Source organism: Mytilus trossulus, chromosome 1 (assembly GCF_036588685.1).
Source record: "Mytilus trossulus isolate FHL-02 chromosome 1, PNRI_Mtr1.1.1.hap1, whole genome shotgun sequence".
NCBI lineage: Eukaryota > Metazoa > Mollusca > Bivalvia > Mytilida > Mytilidae > Mytilus > Mytilus trossulus.
This window is the reverse complement of record NC_086373.1, coordinates 52,780,470-52,797,546: the sequence shown is the minus strand read 5'-3', so window position 1 is coordinate 52,797,546 and position 17,077 is coordinate 52,780,470.

The following is a 17,077-nucleotide window of genomic DNA, read 5'->3' as shown; positions in this document are numbered from 1 at the left end:
ACACATTCTGTATATGCCTGTCCCATATTAAAAGCCTGAAATTCAGGATTGTCTTTTGTTGCTGTGTAACAATATTTTGTCCGTTCATTATTTAAAAAAAAAAATGAGACCATTAGTTTTCTCGTTTGAAATGTTTAATATTTGTTATTTCGGTCCCTTTTATAAATGATTATGCGGTATGGGCTGTTCTAATTTTTAAAAATAGTACAGTGACATATAGTTGTTAATTTTCGTGTCTTTGTCTCTTATGGAGATTATTTCATTAGCAATCGTACAAACCACATTATCTTCTTATATTATCTGTACGGACAAACGCTTTCTAGTTAAGTACAACAGGGAGGCGTATGTATATATCAGGTGGACATTAAAATGCATGCGTTGAAAATATACCGACAACACCATGACTGTCTTAAAACGGAAAAAAAACAAACAACAGAACACAAAACAACACAACATAGAAAACTAAAGACTGAGTAACAATAACTTAATATGTTTAATTCCATCAAATACAATCGCAAATATCTTATTACTAAGAATTAGAAAAAGCAAAGGAATTTTACATTGATCAATTCCGAATTAAAATCCGCTCATCTGATACAAAAAAATAGTTTACGGCCATGAGTAATTTTAAATTATTAAATTTTCCGCTTGTCATCAGATTTATTCGTTGAAAAACGGACCAGGATTTGTTTATGTTTGTTGAACTACAAGAATACCATAACAGTTGAACTATTTATTCTTAGAATTAGCTGATCAAATAAAAAATATAATAATAAAAAAAAATGTAAAAAATGTAAAAACCTACCCGTCAAGTTGGCTTTACGGTGTTTTCCATCTTTACAATCCACCAATAAAAAGTATAGATAAATGCAACTATTTAGGTATGCACTTCTAAGGACGAACGTTATTGTGAGCTTAAAGCATAAAATATATTAAAAACTTAAATTGGCATGCATTATAATTGTACCAGGGTAATGGTATTCCTTAATGTAATAATGTAATGTAAATGCAGTGAATCAGTATGAGACAGCTATTGATCCCAATGAACATAACACAAGTCATATTTACCTCATGCACAAAACTATTTTAACTTGCTTATAGGCAGACGCCTATGTATGAACTAACTTTTATCAAATTCAATAAACTGAATAAATAATTTCATTGCTCTTTCTTTATTAATAACAAATATTGTATTCATAACACTCACGCATCACTTAATATTAGAGTTTTTTTTACAATTTGATGAATGGTACGGTACGTACGCTTGACGAATTATACACAAGATTCGTTTAAGCTATATAGGTATACATTTCTGTACTTTATTTTGACATATTTATTAATTTTAATCCAAGCGTCATGGAAAGTCGATTTTTCTTTCATCGTAATGTTTGCCTATGAAAGACTGCACGTAACGACAAACATTAACTTAAGTTTTCGTGCAATATAGGAATTAATAACGTACGACAGATAATCATATACTACGACCAGATTGAAGGAGTAATTGTGTTTTTGTTCCAAACATTTATGAAATATTTGCCATTGGACTCTGAGTGACAAACAATCATAAATCTTCCTTGCATGTTTATGTTCAATCGTCATTATTTAATGCAGAATATATGATATGAAAGATTGTAAATTCAATTTCTGGATATATATTTAAATGTCAAAATGTGTATGTAAATGAACAAAACAATATACTAGTTGATCTATAAGTATAGCTTAAGAGCGGATTCATGAGTGAGACACACCTGAACGCCGCTTCTCAGCAGACACATTCATAGCCCCTATTTTCCATTTTACAGCTATATCAGTGACAAAAACGGTTTGATTTTAAAATTGATTTTCAAAAAAACATCCAAGCTATCTGTTTTATCTTTGAGTGCAAATTGTTTGTTCTCTTTCTTTTTTACATTTGTAATGTCTACTGCTTGATATAAAGTGTCAACTATGAAACGTTCATATTAACATTTACTTGTATTTGATTTTTATGTTTATCTATATTTGAAGGTAGGCTGTTGTCTTCTGGACATTAATCCTATAACTCGCTACTAATAGTAACATTATAGCTGTTTGTGAGGGTGTATGCACATAGATATAGGAAGATGTGGTGTGAGATGTTCTTTTCTTTTTTAAATGGCCTCCTCCCATGGATTTCACCTGTTTAATCGTTTTGACATCTTCTGTAAATGATACCTACATCGATAATGGTCATTGGTGCACACGTATTAGTTGATTAAATCAAAGTCAACGACCTTTGAATGAAAGTAACAAATCAGTTTCAGTTCACTGATTGAGATTAAGTTAGTGTATTTGAATTATCAGTTATTTAATTTTTCGTCATACCACCCATACATTGTTGGCTGCTTTGTTGGCCGAAACGAACACAAAACAAATTGCGGGAACTTGAATTTTATTTCTCAGTAAAGCATTTACTGAAGATAAAAATGGTTTAAAAACAGACTATGAAAAATCATCTTTGGAAAACTAAGACAACGAACAATATCGCATTACTTTTTTCACATTAAAAAAGCAGTACAGCATTCTTCACTTGCAAATATCGATACTCTACATTAACATGTCAAAATCACTTCCTATATATCAAGTCAAAAATAATTCACACAAGCCATGTATTTGTTGGAAATTTTCACCTGGCCTTAGTCGTATGCTAATTTCTTCTCAAGCGTGAAATTAAACCCATATTTTAACATGATATAAGTTCTCTCGAAAGGCTAACAAAAACATACCAAAACATATCAAAACCAGAGTATGAATCAAATGCTTTTGAATGATAATATACAGCCAATTGACACATTCAGCAAAAACATCTCGATCGTTTAAAGTTAAAATGCAGGTTATACTTAGTCGGTAATGAAAGGTGGAACTGTAATCATATACATCATTTGTATTTCACCAGTTGTAAAGATTATAATGAGTCTTATTGCAGTTATCTAAAGATTATAATGAGTTAATGCAGTTATCAAAAAATTATACTGAGTCTTATTGCAGTTATCAAAAGATTATAATGAGTCTTATTGCAGTATGAAAAATACATTAGGATATGTTATCTCTTGAAATCGTATCAAAATGGAGATACACACTTAATGTGCATGTGAGGCTGAAATGGTCCTACATAGAAATTGAATAGTGCACAATTAGGAACTTGTGAAATCATGTCTTGCGTTCAAAAGTTTCATTCTCGACCGATCATCAATGTCTAAGTTAAGATGTACAAATGTAAGTCTATATATGAGACATACTTCCTACCAAAAAGTAAACTCATTCCTATTTTATAAAATAAATGGCTCAATATTGTCGAAATTCGCATATTGCATTTCGACAACTATAGAAATGTACTTCTCCAATTTCTAGGATAGAAAAATAAAATTCAAGTACCCTCCAACAAAGCAGCCAACAATGTATGGGTGGTATAACAAAATTAAATAACTAATAATTCAAATACACTAACTTAATCTCAATCAGTGAACTGAAACATTGTCTATTTGCAAACAGTTCATTGTATTCGACATTTATGTTCATGTAATTTTGCAAAATCAAAAGTAAACTTTGAAGATTGTTACAGCTGATTGCACATTGGTCGCTAATAATAGGGAATGACACCGATGAACTGATCGGATAAGATACGAGATACCCTGTAAAGGATTCCCTCTGTCTTTGAGTAAATGAAAACAGTGTTAGTTGTCTAACAAATGAATCTAAAAATAATTTGCAGTTGCAATACTTAAGCCCCAGTTCCACTAGATCACGACCACATTATGCTCACCGCGATCTAAAATAAATGCAGATCGTGGTGAGGTTGCGGTATGAGCAGCATGAAAATGTAAATGTTCTTTGCTTTCACGATGCTACTACGTCCTCATTACGCTTCTACGCGCTTTCGGTACACTCTCGCTACGATGGCACAGCGACCTGTGCGATCTTACTACGACCTAAGTGCGCTCTCACTACGCTTCTACTACGACGTGATTTCGCCACGACCACGCCACGATTGTTTTGAACATGTCCAAAGCTGGCCACGCTCATCACGTACTACGATCATCAGTATGTATTCAATATGCTTATAAAGTGGTTTGGAAAATTTTAGGTGTCCATGGTATATATACTGAACCCCCTATTAGCTGTTTACCTGTTTTAAAAAAATAGCCAACATAGTGTACATTAGATAATCTGCATTATGATTGATCTATAACAGAGGAGGACAATTTTCCTAGGTAGAGTTCAAAATACCAGACTGGAAAATGACCACGGGCGTCAATTTTCCATGTGGTATTCTGAAGGCGGGTTGGATGAAATATACATCAACACAGATATTTTCACATGCGGTATGATAACCCAAGAGTTTAATTTTCTTCCAATATTTTGAAACCAGATTCACCTTTCAGGGGGTTTTGAATACCATATGACACAAGACGAAACACTTATTGTCATACATTAGCTTTATTTATCATTCGAGAAGGAATTGAATGTCTTCTATTCAATCGAACACGATTTGAGTGAATATCTTTATCTAGCAGTAACGTCATTCAAAATACATGTATTACAATTCTAAAATACCCCCTTCCGCGTTTCTTTTTTGTAGAGTATATTAACTTTGTTTCATTGAATTTGCTGCATGTACACGTATATTCTGCTAAATAAATCAAGTTAAGTAAGAATCGTATCCTATTTGATAGTGTTAATTAGTAGATAAAATTGACCCCACCCCCGACGATTAGAAATAAAACCTGATTCTTATTTGAAAATTTGCATACGTGTACTACACACACAAATAATTACGAATTAAAAATCTCCTTAATATACGCTCCAAAAAATATGTATAACAAGGTATAACATAACTATGGGAAATACTAAATGAATCTGATAAAAGTAAAATTCAAAAACCTACGTAGCCTGTAAGCCGTCTTCTTCCTGATAACAAAGGAATAATTATCACATTACGAAACTATTCAATGGTTAAATGTAAGTTCATATTATTCATCAAGTGAGAAATTAAAATGAACATGGGTGTTGACTACTAACATATTCAGTCATCATAACTGCGAACTTTTAATAGACCAGCAGTGATTCGTGACGAAAATGTGAGGTTGTTCTCCACAAATGATTTTCATGTATGTAGGAGTCATTTGTTCTTCCTGGTATGAGTATTACGATGACAAGTTTTAATAAAAATGTCTATAAAAACATTGTTAATCTTTTTTGTTATAATTTAATATTTTCATATGATTTTAATATAAAGCTGAAATTATTACATGTATGAACAATAAAAATAAGTTGGATTTACATAATAAGTTAAATCACAAAAATACTAAATTCAGAGGGAAATTCAAACGGAAAGTCCCTAATCAAGTGGCAAAATCTAAAAATCAAAACACATCAAACACACCAAACGAATGGATACTTACTGTCATATTCCTGACTTGGTACAAGCATTTTCTTACATATAATAGTGGATTTAACCTGGCTTTATAGCTAGCTAAACATCTCACTTGTATGACAATGGCATCAATTTCCAATATGGTGACAACGATGGATTAATAAATCAATCAGACAAGAAAAAGAGCTAAAAATGTATAAAATACAGCAGTTTACAGAAAGTATTACTCCCATTGAAAGTCAGGCAATGTGAATGTCAGTGGTAAACATCAAGATTAGGGGCAATAGTCCGCACCAGGTCATCTCATAACACTTTAACAAGGGGATGTAGCAAATGCAGGGAGTGTAACACTCTCTTTACGCGCGTCATTGTTTTAACTACCTTATTCCTAACACAATGTGTACATCCAGTGCAGTATTTAGACGCGCCAAATTATTAAGGTTTCATATAGGGTAGAACAGTTTCAGGTACGACAATGTGTCTATACGATTATCTCTTCACTTTACTTTCGATTCAAATGCTAACAAACGTAAGTTGATAAATAAATATACATTTTGGAATGAACCGACTGAAACGTTGCATGCTTTTCTTTCCATCGCAGTGGCAACATATTAGAAACTGAAACAAGAAAAAAAAAAACGAATTAAAAACCAATTGTTCAGAGAACAATTGAAGGTCTTTCAATCAGTAAGAATCTTTTTAAAAATGAAAATATTAACATTTGATTTTAAATGTCAGTTGCAGCATCAAATGACAGGTTAGCGTACGCTGATTCTGAGAATATATGGTTATTATATAAAAAAAATATATAAAAAAGGGAGATAATTTTTTACTTCTAGTTTAAAAAGTTTAATTACGGTATTGTTTGATAGTCTACTTGACACTGAATCCAAAAATGTATGGTTCAATATACTTTAACATTGATTTAGTACAAAAAATAGCTACTTCCGGTTTCCAAAGGTCACTTCCGGTTGTCTTTTGTATGGTCACATTGCTTACAACTTAATGCAAAAAGTCCCATGGCTTTATCATGTGTACATATGAGGTAAAAGCAAAGGTCAAAATCTAGAACGTTAAATTAGCATATGACCTTGAGCTCAATTTCAAGTTCATAAACCAAGGACCTGAATTCAAAAGACTCTAGAAGTCCTCTGCTTTATATTGTTAATGAATCATATTACCATATGTATGATATTAAATATAAAAAGGGGAAAACTCGCGTCAAATGTCTACGTACCCTTAAGCTTTCGACTAAAATTTATGTGTTTCCAACATGTCTTTACTAACAATTTTGTGAATTTTTTTTGTCGATATCTCATATTATTTCTGAAAATAAGAGATAACAAGCCAAAATCAAAATTCTAATCATGACCTTGACCTTTGATCTTGACATCATTTTAATTTTTTGGGACCAAAGACCTTAAATCAAATGACACTAGGCCTATATCACTTATGGTTTTCCTGTTAAAAATGCATATCACTTATATCAAATATAAAAGGGGAAACAACTCTCATATGGAGTCTCCGGAAAGCTTCGTTCAAAATTAATCAAATCATCCTGAGGATATAACGAGCAATTTGGTAAAATAAATTTGTCGGTTTCTTATACGGTTGCGGAGATTGAGCGATAACAAACAAAACAGTGTTCGGGGAGATAACTCTTACATGGAAATTTTTTTCTTACGAGGTATCAGTTTCAAAAGCGTAATAATTGTTCGATATCATATACCATTTGTCTAAGCCACATCTTGCGAAACAGCGAAGGAACAAAAAATTGGCGGAAGAAAAAAAACAATAATCAGAACAAAACGAATAGGTCCTTCAATCGAAAAGGTTGAAAGACCTAATTAAATAGGAAGGAATCTGTAACATTGACATGAACGATATAACCCCAAAAGTTATTCCGCCATCATGCACATTGCTGTTGTAGAATGTTAAAAGAATTAAGTACATTTTTGAAGCGGCATATGTATCATTTATTGCATCTGGTTATTAAGGAGGTTTTGTCAAGAAAAAATAATAATACAGGTTTGAATATTTGTTTTAATATAAGAATATATCATGTTTGAAAAGTAACAATGCATCCATCCATCACACACACACACACACACCAACACACACACACAAGTTAACAAAAATATCGAAGGTCAATCAAAAATGTAAGTAAAACAAATAGTAAAATGCATGACATCAGAGCCATAAAATGTTACATCCGGCACATTCATCAAACTTTAAAAGCCCATACAAACAGATGTAAATAGTTCAACTGCGCCTTTTTTTAGCTTCCCTAGCAATGAATTTCATTTCTTTTGTTTCATTTCAACTAGGTTTCTACCTGCTTGTTAAAAAACTAAAGTTGATGTACTGTGAAAATAAATATACATTAAACAAAGGTCCTACACATGCATGAGATTTATTTAAAATATAACAATATATCATGAAAAATTATAAAACATTTATTCTCTTTGTGTAAGTCCATACCGTTGCCTAGGACTGCTTATTTTCATCCCATTTTAACTTTGGTGGATATTTGTCTCATTGCAATCATGCAATATCTCTTTAATTATATAAGAATTTTTTTTCAGATCATATATTTTTATCATGATTTTTTTTTTGCAAACGCACATGCATGCATACAATGATAATAGTGATACATCGTATTTCTTGGAGTACGATGATGGAAACTGTTTCTCTTATAATTTTTAGACGATATACATAATACGCATATCTTGTCTTTTCTTTACAATAAGAAAAACTCGTTCTTTCTGTCAGTCAGGGGCATTACTCAAACAAGTAACAATTAAAATTACCTATACAAGTAATGTTGAAAACGAGGCTTATTTAAATATAACTTATATAAGTTATTTTTCTGAATATTATTTTTATAGGTGTCCAAGAATACAGATTTTACTAGCTTTAAATATTTTTCACAGTTATCTGGTTATTTTTCCCTTGATATATACAAACTAATTCTTCAGAAACACTAATTAACTTTCCGACGCACTTATCTTTCATACCGACGCTTCTGGGTCAAAGATTGGTCTCTTGGGACTATTAAATTATAATTTTCCTCTTAAATCTTGAAGGTAGACTGATGTAAATAGATAAATACTTGTGAATTAATTAAGACCTGAAGTTATTTATAATTTGTAACCTAAATCGATTACATACATTTTTGTATGTGCCTTAGATAAGAGAAATTGCTATTTTTTTCAAAAATGTTTAAAATAACTTATTCAAGTAATATTTTTGTCATTATTTTCAAAGTAACCCTTTATCTTTATACTCCTCTCTCAAATCTGATAAATTCTTTATTTTATGATATAAAATATTGTTTAAAATCATGAAAACTACATTTAGTCTATGTTTCTATTGAAAATTAAAATAACTGTATTAAGTAATTTTATTATTTGTAAAATAAAAAATTACTTATATAAGTAATTAAAAAAAATAACTTGTTTAAGTAACGCCCCTGACTGTCTGTAAGGCAGCAGGCATACTCGATTGATTTTGAGACATAACAACAAAGAAAGCAGATCAATGTTTTGTCATTAAGATCGACCAATAAAGAATAAAAAAATGGATCAATTTACGCCTCAAATCGTTTTAAAAAAAAGCATTCATCCGTTCGAGGAATGCACAGTTTGGCTTAGAATCATCGGAGAAATATAGTGGCATTAAAAGGATATATCTTACAAAAAATATATGAATTTATGTCTTCTACAATGGAATCTGGTTACATATGTATATGCAAGTCAACGCCATGCGCAGTGTAAAAGTCATACATTTGCTATCATTTTTTTCCGGTTACACATGTGTTTCTAGACAAACAAGTTTACCTTTTTTCAGATGCCGAAATTAGAATTGAGAAATCTTGAAGGAAGACAAAAATATAGCGTGTTGATTAATAAATGAGTTAAATGAACAAAATATTAAAATACAGGTCTTGATATTAAAAAAAAACCATGAAGATTGCTGGTCAATGAGCCACAAGTTACAGTGTAGATTGTTCTGTTATAATTCTGAAAGTTAAAACAAGAGGATGTTCAGTTATTTTAGGAATCCATTGTGTCAAATCATATTGTAACGTACCAGACGTTCATATAAGAAATCTCAAAAACTGTTGCTTTACAAACAAAATTGTAGTGTTTGAAATATTTTGAATGCTTGGATGTTAATTAGTTATCAAAGGTAACAACTGGATTATAATTTAGTACGATAGACGCGCTTTTCGTCTACATTTGACTCATCAGTGACGCTCACATCGAAATATTTATTAATCCAAACACGTACAAAGTTGAAGTGCATTGATGATACAAAATTCAAAAACATTGTGCCAAATACGGCTAAGGTAATCTATGATTGAAATAAGAAAATCCTTAGTTTTTCGAAAAAATCAAGGTTTTGTAAACAGGAAATTAAAAAAATGATCACAGTGTTGATATTCATGTTAACACCGAACATGTTGACTGCCGGGCTACAGTTAAATGGGATAATTTAAAGCTTAGCTTCGGGGTTAATGTAGCAAATACGCTAGACTTTGTATTTTGTATACACACACATTTTATATTTGATAAAAAAATACCGTATAGCGGGTTATTTTAGCGATTGAAATTATCGCGATTTTCATTGAATAAGGTATACGAAATATTTTGGCGGTTATTATTTTGGCTGTTTCAAGACCTTTGTCAATACCTTTGCTTGTACACTTTTAATTTGGTGGAATTTATTTTGTCGATTTTGTTCTATCCGCGAAAATTTACAACCCGCGAAAATAACCCACTATACGGTTATTCAAGTTATTTTATGAAGATTTCTCTTCTGTTGAATGTCTATTTACATCTCTTATCATTGGCATTATTCGCAATTAAGAGACATAACTTGTAAGTAGTTGCTTTCCTCTGTTGTAGCAACCGGTTCCATGTAATCATCGAACTTTCTAAAGTCATTAGAATATAATTTTGTTCTTGTAAGGTAGTCAGTATTCGGCACCTCTCGTGTTGTTGTAAGGTGATTCGTATTCGCATCTTCTTGTGTACTTGCGAGGTGATCTGTGTTTACCACGTCTTGATCACGGTCATTATTTGTATGTTGCAGCTGATTGTAAGGATTGATTGCTGACATTTGTCCAAGTTCGTCATATCCAGAAATTACATCCAAATATGTGTGCCTGTTGAAGTTGCTATTTGATTCTTCCTCTGGATTTATTTCATCATAAACTTCGTCGTAAGGTTCAACAATTTCCCTCCTAACATGAATAAAAGAAACGATTTATAAGATACTGTTAGATAAAAACATGTTAATAGACTATGTCAAATCTTATCCTATGTTAAAACATTTGCATCATATATGGATAGACAACATTTTCAAAATGAAACCAGAAAAACATAAACAAATATACCTGTTTGACTGCCTTTTTTTTGCATCTGTCCTAAGTCAAGAATCTGATGATAAGTAGTTGTTGTTTGTTGATTTTGTTCATAAGCGTGTCTTGTATCTTTTTTTTTAATAAAGATTAGACTGTTGGTTTTTCCGTTTTAATGGTTTAACACTACTAATGTTTTGGGACCTTTGTAGCTTGTTGTACGGTGTGAGCCATCTTTAAAGTCTCCCTGTTTAATACCGTACTTTGACCTTTAATGATTTAATTTCATAAATTGGGACTTTGATAGACACTCATATCACATATTCTTTATATATTTATTTGCGTTGCTGAAATTGTTTCATATGACATGTTTGTCAATTATAGATCTGAATAATGCGAAGATTAATGCAATCGTAGAACAATTTTTGCAAGAAACAATGTGAAAGAAATTATCCTAAAATAACCATTTGCATTTAAGATTTTGATAGTATAATGCTTTTTACTTTATTTTCTTACTTTTTATAGATAATAAGGCTTTTCATGTACATGTAGAATGTACAACACTTCTTTCGCATTCCAAAATAACATGTAACTGATATTTGACGTCACTATAAATATTGCAACGACAAATGTATTTTAAATAATATCTCGGCAAATGTCACACCACAGGATAAAGGAGAAATTTAACGATTTTTTTAATATACAAAACCACCAACGAAAATCAAAATAAGACAACAAACCAACACGACAACAACTCATTATTGATACTAACAATTATGGTTTTATAGACGTTTCAGGTTCATAGTGGCTGCCTTTCGAATGCGTTATATTGATCTGTTTCCTAGTAAAACAAATCTGAATTTTCCTATCACGTGTATTATTTCAAAATGTATTCTATCATGTCATGCTCTATGTTCATTGTAACATAGTAGCATAATGTATCAAGATTTAACATAGCAAAGAGTATGGCATGAAATAATTGTTTTGTAAAAATTCCATACCTCGAGTTCGCTGTTCCGGAAGACAATCCTACAACTGACAAAAATGTGTGTGTAAATAGACAAGTAGACATAAAAGCATTAAGTTATATGCAACTAGTTAACCTAGATCTAGCAATCTAGCAATTTAAATATTAACACAATGATTGATCAATGTCAACTAAGTGATTTGAAAATTGATATAATTAAGGCTAGTACGAATTATATGAAAACATAACAGGGTGGTTTGTTTAGATTTTTATTCATGTTGTGGTTCATTCATTATTTAAGAGACAATCCGTAGTACTTGTAAAATGACTCAACGCTTTTTATACTTTGGATAAAACAATTAGTAAGACTACTTTTTTTCAAAAAGTTTCAATCTAGTGATACAAACATCGTATACAATGTTATCTCTATTTGTATATCAAATTCATCAAATAAAATATAAGGCTATCTTAGTATTTACTTTTTTTGTTACATATATAACCACGAAACACTAACATACCATCCTCTTTGGTGACCATGTTGCTAATTTTTTCCTTAATTTCTTTCATTTCAGTATTTGTTTTGTCTGCTTTCTTTTTCATTGAACGCCGCATCATTAGTACAATAACTGATATGATAACTAAAACTCCTGCAATTCCACCTCCAGCTACTCCATATAGAACTATATTATTATTACTTTCATTGGTAGAAGATTCATATCTCAAATATCCAACATGTTCATTGATGTTTCCAACCACAACCTTAATTTGAATACAAAAGTTTTACATTAGCAGCCAACACACACATTGCAATATGAGAAGAGAAAAGGACAGTATCCATGTATATGATATTCGAAATAATTACTTTTCAAACAACTTATTCGAGATAAAATTCCATCCTACATGCAAGATCATACTATAGATTTTGTTCTCTCATTTTATTCTACGAAAAATGTACCAATGATCATGAAACGTATTCAACAGAAACAATATTTACATTTACAACATCATATCTCGAAGTGGACATGACGTCAACGACTTGGTTCATGAACAACTTACGATTTCATTCACATCATTTTTCGTGGGTAGCATATGTTTTTACAGCATTAAACAATATACGTGTCAACATCACGGTTACTTTTTACAATCTCCTTAGATCTGTCAAAAGAAGTTTGTTGATATAAAACGCGGGTAGAACATCCTTTTGATTTCATTTTTGTGAACGATTAGTCAAACAGACACAAAGCATTGTACAAAAAGCACAGTATGTGGTAGCCTGTTCAAACCAACATTTCTAAGAACAAATACTAGTGAATCTATTACAACCAAAGACAAAATTACACTTACTAAAATGAAAACTAAATCCCCGGTGTTTGTACGCGGCTTGGTTTCCGGCGGCAGACATGCAATATTGTCATTGTTTATCTCTATGATTACGCATAAGCCATCTAAGCCTACACGTATCAAATACTCATCAGGTCTAGCACCTTGTAATAGTCCACGACCCTGAAACAAATTAATATCGATGTGTTTGAATTTAGCTTTGTGTATTTAATGAAACCGATGCTAGGCAACTTCCTTTCACCAGAACACAAGTTTCTACACAAAGGCTATCGAGGATCTAGATATATAAATTTATTCGGGAAGGGGTAAAAAAGTTTCAATCGAAAATCTGATCATGTGTTTTTTGAATCACAAAATTGAATATAATATAGGATTAAACACATTTTTTCTAGAGGTTATTGATGTGTAAACCAGGGCGGTTAACTCACAAACTGAATTAAAGTCCGACGGACTTTTATGTCAAGTTTGTGAGTTAGAGAAAACAGATAAGACGCTGGGATAATAGTTTTGTGTATCTTCAACAAATTTCAACACTGTAAAAACAAAGATAGGATATTCGATTTGGAGCAAAACTCAACCCGCGATATTGTCATGCATGAACTTCAAACCAAACGTTTGATTTTGTATAATGTTGGGCTTCTTATTCCTACAAATAAAAGAAACAGTAGTATACCGATGTTCGAAACTCATAAAACGATAGAAAAAATAAAAAGTCCGGGTTACAAACAAAAAATAAGGGAAACGCTTTAAATGTAAGAAGAGAACAACGACGGAAAATTAAAATGTAACACACACAGAAAAGAACTAGGCAATAGATAAAATGCGATGAGAATAACAAATATAACATCAAAACTAAATACTTAAACTTGGGATAGAAAAATACCGTCACACGTCTTATAGCAGTGCGAATTCACACTCAAACATAAGAGGAAACAAACGACACAACAGAAACACAACGTTAAAATGAAACACACAGAGAAACGAGCTATAATATAACAATAGCTGTATTCATGACTTGGTTCAGGACATTTTTTAAAAGATAAAAATGGTTGGTGGAACCTGATTGTGTGGCATGCCAAACTTCCCGCCTTAATGGCAATGTTAAATAAAACATTTAAATGACAACATGAATTACAGGATTACAATAAAAATGAATAGAAGAACATATTTGACAAAGAATTTTATTTTAAATATTTATGAATAGAATATTGTTTTTGAAATTACCTTTGAAACACAGTTGCATTGTCTAGAGATAGAAGGTCAACTAATGGATCGGCTACAACCAAGAATTCTTTGTGGAGGGTTAGATGTGTTTTGCCATCAATAGTAACAATCAGATATGTAAATGTATAGACACTGTCTGATTTATCCATATTGCATGTCAACGTATGGTCTTCTTCGACTTGTAGGAACCTAGATACGTAATTGAAATATGATGATATTCTGTTTTGGCAGAACATTGATGGAGGAGAAGGACGCATACATCTGACACATTAATAAAAGTCGAAAAGCAGATTTTTTTGCAAATCAAAATGTACTAGTATGCACTTCGTAAAAAAACTAAATACACGTTTTTCTTTGTAAAATGGACATTCTGTTCAAGATGAAAAAATCAGGATTGGTGAAACTATCACATTAAAAGGCATATGATGAAACAAGCAATTAGTCTACTGAACTCATCAGAAAAAAGGCGAATACAATTTTGCAGCGTGAAAGAGGGTGTAAAATTTATTTTGATATTTTCTTGTTATTCATGTTGAAAATAAAATAACATAATATTTAACACTTATTTGTGATATCAGATATTAATTCACAGTTCGATTAATGATAATTCAAATCACTCAAAAATTGATTAAAAAGTTAATATTATTCAGACAAAAAGGACTTGTAATAATAAATATGTCAAATCACCTGCAAACTATACACTTTATGTCATTACAAAATGAAATGTTGTAGCGACTTCCTAAAAACCCAATATGTGTTCCTTGTATTGATATCGTTCTTCCTCCTGACAAAATACTTGTGTTCGGCGAGAAGGTTGATAATTCAATTTTACTCTTTAAAAAATAACAAATATATGAATTATAGCATACATTACTGTAATGATAACAATATATCAACAGAACAGTATTAAAATGTTGTTCATCGGTCTTAACCATTATGCCAAAATAGAATGTAAAATATTTTAAAGGTATTTTCATAATGATTTGTAATCAGGATGATAAGGTACATACATACATTATTTGATCTAAAAAATGTTTAGTGTTAAGGGATAAGATACGTTCTCTTTAACTTTTCTTGTAGCAAAAATATGCAACTTACTTGAAAGGTATACATGTGCCTTGTTAATGGGCTATAGACTCCATTTACCGTGACTACTACCCCATCTTCGGTGCTTGCAGAACCATTACATGTTATACAGCTGATACTGAAGAAATGGAAATAATGCATCAATAAAAAAGATGATGAAAGCATATACAACGTCAACATTGCTATCCTAGATTTTTTATTTATATCTCGTTATAAATTACATATATCGTCTGCACGGATACAAAATTAAATTGTGGTGTTAACATGTATCAAACAATTAAAAACAAAATTCTGCATTTTTTCAAGTGTGCAGGAATGGCAACGTCTACATACACAAGAGATTCATTGATACGTTCCACTCAGTTAGATTGTTTGAATCACCCTTTGTTTTAAGATACATATATTTATTGTTTATCTGCTGACCATATAAAAGTATAAAATAAGGTCGGATTGCTAATTTGACCATTATCCATCAAAGCCAAAATGAAGAGAATATGAATAATTATGGGTAACCATACAACCAATCCATGCAGTTCACTGTTCTCATAATATTTAGTATTCATTCAGACGCTCGATATTTGACACTTTGAATTTCTAAGATTGTTGACCGGTTTATATCAACATGTTAGAACGGATAGTTCTTGTAATGACGATTTAAACTTCAAATTTAGAACTTGAACAAATATAAACAAACATTCAAACTTCTATGATAGTTGGTTAAACAAAACATGATAAAAATAAACTCATCATTGATACTAGGATTGAAATTTTGTATTTTCGCCAGGCGCTAGTTTGGTATTCACACGACTCATCACTGACGCTTGAAACAAAATAAGAAACTTATGCAAACAATTTTATCATAACATCCAAATGGTGTGGCAGTTCTCAGTTGTAGTATATTTGTTTATCATTTTGCATATTATTTCAATGATTTGAGAGATGAATCATTAATAATGTTGCTTAAACTGCCAATGTATGTAAATGATACCAGATGTCAAAGTAATGAATAGATAAAAACATAGTTGGCATTACTATATCTTGCTTTATTTTGTAGGTACGATAACCTGACGATGAAAAGGTTCTGAAATACTAACACAGTAGATGGCTCTATAACTGTTACATTTGTGCAATTCACTTTGTTTATGGTAACTGTAATATTATCTCCTCTGTTACCAATATTACTTCCAGTAATGTTGATAAGTGTTCCACCGAATTCTGGCCCTGTGGATGGATATACCTGTCAATTGCAAAATGTGGGAAATGACAACTCTGATTTTACATGCATGGTACTTTAATTCGTGGGTATCAAGTTTCGTGGTTTGGGCAATATGTACATGTTCGTGGGTTTTTTAATTCGTGGATTTTAGTTTTCTAAAAAAAAAAATGGCTTTAGTGACGTAGGTTAAAAAAGTCTGGATGGAAGGAAATTGCAAAGTAAACCTTGACCCGTGTAAATCGTAGTGATAACACTAATTAACCCATTATAAAAATATCAAAAAGTTAAAGACGATCAAAGGTGTTTATTACGCCATACATATTAAAGACCATCAAATGTGTTTATTAGGCCATAGACATGTCACATAAAGAAAACAGTTACAAAAACAAATGCTATAAACGTTTCTTGAATTGTCAAAAAATTCTTATCAAAATCAAGCCCAGCATATGGCATTATTTCCCATATATACGAGAACGATGAGGATGT